The sequence below is a fragment of the Aethalodelphis obliquidens genome, unplaced genomic scaffold (assembly GCF_003676395.1).
Source record: "Aethalodelphis obliquidens isolate GAN/ISIS:26980383/991018 unplaced genomic scaffold, ASM367639v1 scaffold9, whole genome shotgun sequence".
Classification (NCBI taxonomy): domain Eukaryota; kingdom Metazoa; phylum Chordata; class Mammalia; order Artiodactyla; family Delphinidae; genus Aethalodelphis; species Aethalodelphis obliquidens.
In genome coordinates, this window is record NW_020837953.1 from 20,548,498 (window position 1) to 20,559,133 (window position 10,636).

A 10,636-nucleotide genomic window follows, 5' to 3' on the forward strand; every position below is an offset into this window, starting at 1 on the left:
ACCATAATTCGAAAAACCACATGCACCTCAATGTTCATTGCAGCACTATTTACAGTAACCAGGACATGGAAGCAATCTAAATGCCCATCGACAGATGAATGGATAAAGAAGATGTGGTACATATATACAATGGAATATCACTCAGCCATAAAAAGGAACGAAATTGGGTCATGTGTAGAGACGCGGATGGACCTAGAGACTGTCATACAGAGTGAAGTCAGAAAGAGAAGAACAAATATCATATATTAACGCATATATGTGGAACCTAGAAAAATGGTACAGATGAACCGGTTTGCAGGGCAGAAATAGAGACACAGATGTAGAGAACAAACGTATGGACACCAACGGGGGAAAGCGGCGGGGGGGTGGTGTTGGTGGGATGAATTGGGAGATTGGGATTGACGTATATACACTAATATGTATAAAATGGATAACTAATAAGAACCTGCTGTATAAAAAAATAAATAAAATAAAATTCAAAAATCCAAATTAAAAAAAAAAAAAGGTTTTGGTATGAGCAGCTGGATGAATGTAGTGTCATTTACAGAGACAGGAAACCCTGGGAGAGGAAGAGGGTTTTGCGGGGGTGGGGAGGGTGGCGGTAGAGAGGGGGGATGGTCCAGCGTTCATTTTAGACATGCTGAGTTTGAGCTGACTGTTAGACAATCAAGTAGGAGTGTTGACTAGGCAGTGGGAAAGTCTTGTCTGAAGTTCAGGGAAAAAGAAGTCAGGGCTTGAAGCATAAATATAGAAGAGTTCAGTATATAGACTGTATTTATTTGCCTGGATTATGGAAAAACATTTTAAGCACGTACAAAAGCAGAGAGAATAATATACCCATCACCTATGTACCCATCACCTAGCTTCATCAATTATTAATATTTTGTTAGTCTTGTCCCATCCTCCCCTGCTCCTCCCTGGGTTGGAGTATTTTAAAGCAAACTGGATATTTATTGCTTTCCGCATAAATACTTCAGTATGTAATAGATTGGTTTTTTTTTTGCGGTACACGGGCCTCTCACTGTTGTGGCCTCTCCCGTTGCGGAGCACAGGCTCCGGACGTGCAGGCTCAGTGGCCATGGCTCACGGGCCCAGCCGCTCTGCGGCATGTGGGATCTTCCCGGACTGGGGCACGAACCCGTGTCCCCTGCATCGGCAGGCAGACTCTCAAACCACTGCGCCACCAGGGAAGCCCAATAGATTGTTTTTAAACAAATGACATTACCCAGGGAGTGTGTATAAATAGAGAAGAGGTCAGAGAACTGATTTGTGACTCTGCCTTTAGAGGTTAGGACTAGGAGAAGGAACCAACTAAGGGGGCTAAGAAAGAGCAGCAAGTGACATAGGAGGGAAAGTGTCGGGAGTGGGCGGTCTCGGAAGCCAAACGAAAAATGGGTTTCAAGAAGGAGGGAATGATCACTTGTGCCAAATGCTGTTGAGAAGCTGGAGAAAGGTGAGAACTGAAAAATAACCCTTGGATTTAGCAAAGTGGTAATCACTGGTGACCTTGCTGAGAGCAGTTTAGTGGAGTTATAAGCATAAGAGCTTAATTAAAATGGGTTTAAGAGAAAATGAGGGCTTCCCTTGTGGCGCAGTGGTTAAGAATCCGCCTGCCAGTGCAGGGGACATGGGTTCAAGCGCTGGTCCGAGAAGATCCCACGTGCTGCGGAGCAACTAAGCCCGTGAGCCACAACTACTGAGCCCACGCGGCACAACTACTGAAGCCCGTGCGCCTAGAGCCCATGCTCCGCAACAAGAGAAGCCACCTCAATGAGAAGCCCGTGCACCGCATTGAAGCGTAGTCCCCGCTCGCCGCAACTAGAGAAAGCCCGCGTGCAGCTACAAAGACCCAACACAGCCAAAAATAAATAATAAATAAATAAAAATCAAGATAAAAATTGGAATATTTTTTAAAAAGGGAGAAAATGAGAGGACAGGCAATAGAGACTTCTAGTACCTACAACTTTAAAAGGGACCTTTTTTTTTGTTAAGAGAAGCTGGGAAATGTGGTAATTGCCAGAGGAAGGTGTGAGGTTCAAGGGAGGTACCCTTTTTAAGTTAGGAGAAATTACAGCATGTTTGTATGCTCATGGAAACAATCAAATAGAGAGGGAAATTCTGATGCTGTAGAAGTGAGAGGAAATAAATTGGTGAGCTAATTCCTGGAGTAGTTAAGAGGAAGTGGGATCTAGGGTTGTAGATCACTCATTTCAGTAGCTACAGGAAATTCTGAAGATGCAGGCTTTGCCTCTTGTGGGTCAGGTCCTAGGGTAGTGGCAGACCCCTTCTTTATCAGCACTGGTTCCAGGGAATGAGTATCTTTGCCCAATGCATGGTTGGGGCTGGTCACTGAGATAGATGGGATCCTCTCTCACTAAGTGGAGTCATTTGGATGTGTCTTACCCACTGTCGAATCTGCATCTATCTAGTGACTCCCACAGCAAGCCCAGTCCCAGCCATACAGAGATGGGGGTCCCCCCAAGAATTAGCAATAAATTTGAGTAGGTCAGATATTAAGAATAGAAAACTTTTTTTTTGTCTCTCCTCATAGTATTCATTTTGTCCAGGGTAGCTGACTCTAATTCAGGGGTGGAGCAGATCAGTGCACACTTGACCACAGTCATAGATCCAGGGGTGGACATGTGATCTAATCCAATCCAATCATATCTCTTTTAGGAATGCTAGGCTAAAGATTCCCTGTTTTCTATAAAATATAAAAGAGAAAGTGCGAGAATAGTACCAGCTCTTACTTGCATGAAAGTGATATTTGATGATGGCAGAGTGATTATTCTGTACTCTGGTTGATGTTTCGAGTAGATTGCCTGGGGTTCTCAATTGTTTTTATTTATATCTGTTGTTTTCTGGAAAAAACTTTTTAACAAGTTAGAAGACTTTGTGACAAGATAAACCTCCTGCTTTATATATAGTTTCTTGGATTCAACTGAGATATTTAAAAACTAATGGCATAAATGCCCCCAAGCAATCTTGGCAGTTATTTTCTAGCAGGAGAATACTGTCTTCATAGTCTATTCCTTTTAAATTCTTTCACAAGGCAAAATAGGATTGCCCTGTATTATGTACAAATAAAAATGTCTATACAGAGCTTGTATGGTTTGCTGGGTCAAACAATGGTTCCAACCTAAAGTCTATCTCATCTCCACTTTAACTACTTTTAGTCGTATTTATTAAGTAAGGCAGCTTGTACTTTTAAATTTTGTAATGTTTTGTGATTTTTTTGTACAATACTGTGTTTGTACGATAGAGCAATTCTCAGCTGATGGAATGAATAAATAAAATGAGTGATTTTACTTTAAAAATAAAGAGGAAGTGTGTAATTCTGGAGCTCTGGGCATCAATCAATCAACAAAAGAAGTCAGTCTTATGATGAAGCCAACATTTTAGAAGGCAGAGTTAAGGGATGAAAATAAATTACATCCTTGTTGAGCTGTTGGACTAAGTATTGCCTGAAGTTCTGATAGTAAGTTTCAGCATAGTTCTGAAAATTTTTCAGTTATGTGGAATAATAAATCCCCTTTATTGCTTAAGCCAGTTTGAGTTGGACTTTCTATTAATTGCAACCAAAAGCATCCGAACTGAAACACAAAGAAAGGCACAGTTCTCTACTGGGGTATGCATTTGTTAAACATGCTTATCATACACCAGTTCTGTGTCAAGCATGTGCTATGCTCCAGGGATATAGCAGTAAACAAGGATGTGTCCTCACAATCTAAAAGCAACCCCCCAGGCACTTTCTTCTTGAAGAGCTTTTCAGTTATTTACTCTTTGTGTGAGCCCCAGGGATTCAATCTTCTCTCTTCTCAGAGCTGTCACCTCCTGCCTTTATCACATGGGATCTTCTCTAGCAAATTTCGTCTTTTAAAAAAAATTTTTTTTTTTTTGGCTGCACCATGTCACTTGTGGGATCTTAGTTCCCCAACCAGGGATGGAACCTGGGCCCTCGGCAGTGAGAGCACTGAGTCCTAACCACTGGACCACCAGGGAATTCCCCTAATTTTGTCTTAAAGCATGTTTATCTTCCCAGCTCTCCTTGTCTTTGTCACTGTGTCAGTTGGAGATCAGTCAGGGAAACAGAAATTATTTTAGATGTTTCAAGCAGGAAGGAATTTATTTCAGGGAAATAGTCTTTTAATCAAACCATTAGAAGAGCTGGAGGATTGAAGGTCAGAGTAAGTCATCCTTTGCTCTCAGACTTGTTGTTAGCTTTCAAAGAGTCAGAAGTTTTAGGAACTGCAATGATTACTCCTGCATGCAGCACCAAGGCAGGCAATCTGTGGGGACCTACTTGGAGGCTACTGTAAAACCTCTTGTCTTCCTGCAGCTGGCCAAGAAGCAATAACATATAGCTTCCGCTTCTTGTTTGCTTTCCAAATCTCATCTGAATGCCTTTCATTGACTGGCAGTAACCTGAACTCCACTGGTGAATTTCCAACAGACAATCTGGCACAGCCATTCATCAAATGAAGAACCTAACTATTTTCTTTTAAGGGGTTGTCTGCTAATCACATCATACCTGCTCTTTGAAGACAGTGGGGACTTGACTGGAGCAGGCTCCTAGAGAGAATATTTCATCTGACAAAAGGTAGATCTTGTATAAAAGGAAGGGGCGGGTGGGTGGGACAGCAGCTTCACTCAGGAATGATTCACGTAATGCACTCCATCATCATGAAGGAGTCAGTTATAGAGGTCACCAGACTACCTGCCTACTCCCCATGCACGCTACAATGAAGACTGCCTAATGATATGATATTCACCTCCTGCTCACATAGAGCCCAAAGTTAAGGGATAGGCCTATTGGAAAAACACAGACACAGAGGAAATTCAAGCTAACTCTCTATGTAGGAATATGAGTGGGCAACCAAGCATCCAAAGAGGAAGAAAAGCAAACAAACAAAACAGGTTCTCTTATAAAGGAATGAGACTTGTCATCATTAGCAATGAATGTCTTCAAAGGTGTGAGGAAATAATTATTTGAACCTAGAATTGTTAAAAAGAAATAGAGCCAGACACTAGTCAAAGGCTGTAAAGACAGATTTTATTTAGTACCATTGCAACAAGGGAGAGAGGCTTCCGTAAAACTGAGCTCAACTCCAAATACAGCAAAGACAGCTGGCAAAGAGCAGAGTGAGGGAGTCAGTGGATGGAAACTACTAAGAGGAGAGACCTGAAGGGTGGGGGGATTCTTGTTAAACTTGCCTAACAGGATTCTTGCTAAGGGCAGGACAAGGACTTAGACATCAAGGGTGGGGAATGAATAACTTCATCAGATATCAATGGTGATCAGATATTAAGAATGGGGGAATTCTTGCTAAACTAATTTAGAAGGTTTCTTGCTAAAACTGGGCTAGGCAAGTTGAGTACAGAGCCCAAGGGTGAAGAATAGTCAAAAGGAGGGCTCAGAGTGACTGCCTAAACTTTGGTCAAGAAGAGAGTCTTTTTCAGAATTCTATACAGAGCCAAACTGTCAACTGAATGTGAGGGCAAAATAAGAAGCATGTAGAATTCAAAATGCTTAACACCATATATTCTATGTGGAAAAATTACTCATAGATATACTTCAGCAAAATGAAAATGGAATCTAACAAAGAGGACCATATGGGATATAAATAATAGAGGTATAAGACTAAACAAACTGAAAAAACCTTGGGAAAAAATTAAAGACCCATAAGATCCTGATACATGGAAGAAGGCTCCCTTTCGAGTTACAAAGTTTTAATGACATAGGAGTATATTTCCATCACTAAGGATCTAATCATGTTACTAGGTTCTACAGTTAATATTTATAGAATTATAATATGCTGTCACTTGGTGGAATCTCTGTTTACTTCATTGAAAAGTCAGTGGGTGTCTAGATCTTGGTTATCAATAATCATGTTTTTTAATAGCAAGCAACTTTATTAAATTTTTTTAATCTATAGAAAGCATTTTCGGGCTTCCCTGGTGGCACAGTGGTTAAGCATCCACCTGCCAATGCAGAGGATATGTGTTCGAGCCCTGGTCCGGGAAGATCCCACGTGCTGTGGAGCAACTAAGCCTGTGAACCACAACTACTGAACCTGTGCTCTAGAGCCCGCTAGCCACAACTACTGAGCTCGCACGCCACAAGTACTGAAGCCCGTGTGCCTAGAGCCCATGCTCCGCAACGAGAAGCCACTGCAATGAGAAGCCCACGCACAGCAACGAAGACCCAATGCAGCCAAAAATAAAATAAATAATAAATTTATATTTTAAAATTTGGGTATTTTAACAACAACAACAAAAAAGCATTTTCATTTCTTGTCTGCGAAAAAGAAAACTGAAACCTATGAGTGTTGGGATACTCCTCTAAGTTCTCATTGTTCCCTGCCTACTCAGGGAATGTATACATATCTTATTAACTTTCAGTACTCTTTGAAGTTACATTGAAATTTGGACTTTGCAAGCTCTCACTTCCTGTTATAATATTAATAAGCGTCAGAAGCTACTTATTAAAATAACAACATGGAATTGACTTAAATTGAAAGAACTTTGTCTCATTCTAAATGGTTCCTCTTAAAACCAAACCCAGAGGAAGCAAGAACAATACTGCTACTTCTCTACATGGATACCTTTAACTATTTGATTAAAAAATGCTTGGGGGCTTCCCTGGTGGCGCAGTGGTTGGGGGTCCGCCTGCCGATGCGGGGGACATGGCTTCGTGCCCCGGTCTGGGAGGATCCCACATGCCGCGGAGCGGCTGGGCCCGTGAGCCATGGCCGCTGGGCCTGCGCGTTCGGAGCCTGTGCTCCGCAACGGGAGAGGCCGCAGCGGTGAGAGGCCCGCGTACCAAAAAAAAAAAAAAAAAAATGCTTGGGCAGGGGGTGAATTCTGAAGAGGTCAATGGAAGAGACAGACCAGAGGTTGAGCTTTGTGCGATGGACTGTATTTGCCAGGAATAAGGATGGTGACCCCATTCAAGATGGTATAAATTATTTGGGAAAAGGAGCAGAGCAGAGATTTTCAAGGAATATCTCTTATAGATCAGCCCTGTTAATTTGAGACTAAAGGGAGATAGGTTTGGAAAGATAGTTTGGTTTTTTTTGAAGACAAAAGCATCAATCATATCCTGAAGACTAGGGAGAAGTGTTGAAAGTTTGTTTTTCAATTTGCTTTGCTTTAAGAAAAAATCAGTTGTTGTTCTTTTAAAAAATAACATTTTCATTGTAAAGAATTTAAGCAATGCAACACACACACACACACACACACACACACACACACACAAGGAAAACATTTTAAACCCCTTAAAACCCACCATCTAAAATAACAATTATTAACAGTTGGTTAGCATCATTCTAAATCTTTCCATGCTTTTACACAGATAGAATGGTAGATAAATAGGTGTGTTAATGGATATACCTAATTTTAAAAAATAGTATCATAATATATGTGTTATTTAAAAGTTAAAAAGTATTGCATTCAAGCTTAGTTCAATTTAACAGAATTTTTAAAAACTAAAAGAAAAGCTGGACATCAAATAAGGGTTTATTTACTACAAGAGTTCTCATTTTTTAAAATATCGATTTAAGGTTAGAAAAAATGGTTTTGATATTATGTTATTCTTACTAATGTTTTCAAAAAACATGTTTCAAGTTAAAATCAATTGACCTTGATGTGGAAGATCAGGACATTGGTGCACTCATCCTATCTTTCATAACCCCTTCCCATGGGGCCAATATTTCTTAGTCATAGTATTTTACATTGTTAATCTGTATAACATGTATGTGCTCCAAAACAATAACTCATTCAAGTGTTCATTATTAATTCTGTATTTAAATGGATTCAATGATCATCACACATCCTTTTACCAAGACTTCTCAATTCTTAAAATCTTAATTTTGCCCTGTTTCTTAATTGGCTGAATTTCACTTTCAAGTATTTCCCTTTTCTATGAGTTCTTTTATATTTGTGGGAACTGTCCAGTACCTTTATTTTTGAATGACATCTTGGCTGGGTATACTATTCTTGGATCACACTTTTGTCCTTTCAGAACTCTGTAGACAATGCTCCACTTCTTCTGTCTCTGAATGTTGCTTTTGAGGTATCTGAGGACAGCCTGACTTTTTTTCTTGTAGGCAATTTGCTTTTTTTCTGCCTGGATGTCTGAATTTCAATTAATTAACTAAAATATGTCTCAGGGTTAAATATTTTGAATGAAATATTTGACCTTTCAAGCTACAGATTAACTCATCATTTTAGAGGAACTTCTGTACATATATATATATATTTTTTTTTAAAATAAATGTATTTATTTTATTTATTTATTTTTGGCTGTGTTGGGTGTTTGTTGCTGCACACGGGCTTTCTCTAGTTGTGGCCAGCGGGGGCCACTCTTTGTTGCGGTGCACAGGCTTCTCATTGTGGTGGCTCCTCTTGTTGCGGAGCACGGGCTCTAGGCACATGAGCTTCAATAGTTGTGGCATTTGGGCTCAGTAGTTGTGGCTCGCGGGATTAGTTGCTCCGTGGCATGTGGGACCTTCCTGGACCAAGGCTTGAACCAGTGTCCCCTGCATTGGCAGGGGGATTCTTAACCACTGTGCCACCAGGGAAGCCCTGTACTTAAATTTTTGAATACTTTTTCTGTTCCATTTAAGAGTTCTCAACTCCAGGCACACAAACAACCTCCGTCTTCCATATCTAGTAGCTTCTCTCTGATTGTTTTAATCTCTTAGTGTTTTTCACTTCCCTTTATTGTGATTATTTCAAGCCTTTTTCCACATCAATAATTCAACCTCCAGCCATGTCTATTCTGTTCCTTGCTGTTTTGATGCATTTATTAGTTCTTTAATGACATTGTTTTGGTCTTCGCTTCATCAAATGTGCAATTTCCCTATTCATCTCTTTCAGTTGTTTTATTATCTCATTTTTGAATTTCATCTACTGAGCTCATTTTCTTTTTAGGTTATTCTAGTGCTCAAAGCACTTGGGGTGAATTTTTTCTGTTTCTCTACTTGCCTCCTGAATTCCTTCCCACTTGATCTGAAACTGGTTTGGTTTTCCTAATGAACAGCAACTTGAGGCTGTTATTTTATGCTGTATGCACTTTTTCTATGACTTATAAGCTTGTCTGAAGGAGGGGAGGGGGAAGAACTCAGGAAGGGTGAGGTGCAGTCTTTGTTAGAATGCAAACTTCTGCAATCACTTCTGAGGTTTTAAGTGTCTATTCCAGAATTCACTCTCTTATGGGAGAGAGCCTCCTCCGATTCAGTATGCTTTCCTGGAGTCCTCACTGCTATCTAAAGACTTAGTCTATTCTTCGCTTCTCACTCCACCTTCATCTCCCCAGTAGCTATTTTCACTTTTCCAGAGAGAAGAGATAAAAGATAAGGAAACCACTTAATTTTCTTCTCTCTTGGAATACACGCTCATATGTATGTGTTATTTTCCAGGATTTTGTGGACCTAACAGTATGAGTTTTCATGGAATGGAGGCAGGATTGGAAGCCGTGACATGCTTGTTCCAGACCAGATCTTCTATTTCTTTCCTTGATTTTTGCTGCTTATTGACATTTAAGATACTGAGCTGTAACGCTTCGCTTGCCGTGGATGAAATTTCAACTTTTAAAACTTTCTTGAGTATTGGTGGAAACAGAGTCTATGAGAATTCCATTATCTTAACTGAGAAATACAATAATTTTTAATGTATATATGTATATATATCCTTTTCTCTGATTATAAAATTTATGTATCTGTACATATATCATTCATCATGTTGTCTACCTTAAACTAATGCAATATTTTAATTATATTTCAATAAAACTGGGGGGGAAACCTGGGAAAAATAAAAGTTATGTATCCTTCCTATAAAAATTCAAACCATACAGAAGCATATAAAGTAAAAATGAAAGTTCCTTATAATTGTCAGCTAAAAATTGTTGCTCATCATGTCACCCCACAAGAATGAAGTCACTAGCCACTGCAGTCTTTGACCTTCAACACCCCCTGAAAGGAGTTCAGGAATGAGGCACTCTGCGCTTGAAAACACTGGCAGAACAGGCCTCCAGATAGTTAAATATTTTCGGGAGAAGATTTTAGGAGCCCAATTTCTTCTCATATCCAGGAAAGCACTGAAATCATTAACAGAAACACCTGCTCCTCCTGACTAGCAGCTACCTTCTTGTCGCTAGCAGCAACCCTCTGGCAAAATGTGTGTGTTTGACTGCATGCATCCCCCTTCACCTAAATTACATATATACTGACCTCTCCCTTATCTTTTCGGAGCAGTTCCTCAGAGCTAACCGAGAGGCTGCATCCGGGACTATAGGGCTCACTTTGCCCCAAATAAAACTTAACTCACAACTCTCATGTTGTGCATTTTTCTTCAGTCAACATAATACAGCCCCAAGAATATCACTCTTAACAGTTCCCTGATCTTTTTGTATATTTATTTTCTTTCTTTTTGCTTGTCAGTTCTTGGGCCTTTCAGTCAAAATCACTAGAAACACGTGAATATATAGATTAAAAAAGAGCTGTTTTAATGTAGGTTTTACATACCATAAAATTCACCAATTTCATGTGTACAACCCAATGATTTTTGGTAACTATAGAGTGCTGCAACCATCACCACAACACATGTACTTCTTGCAAAAATACAGTTACTAGCT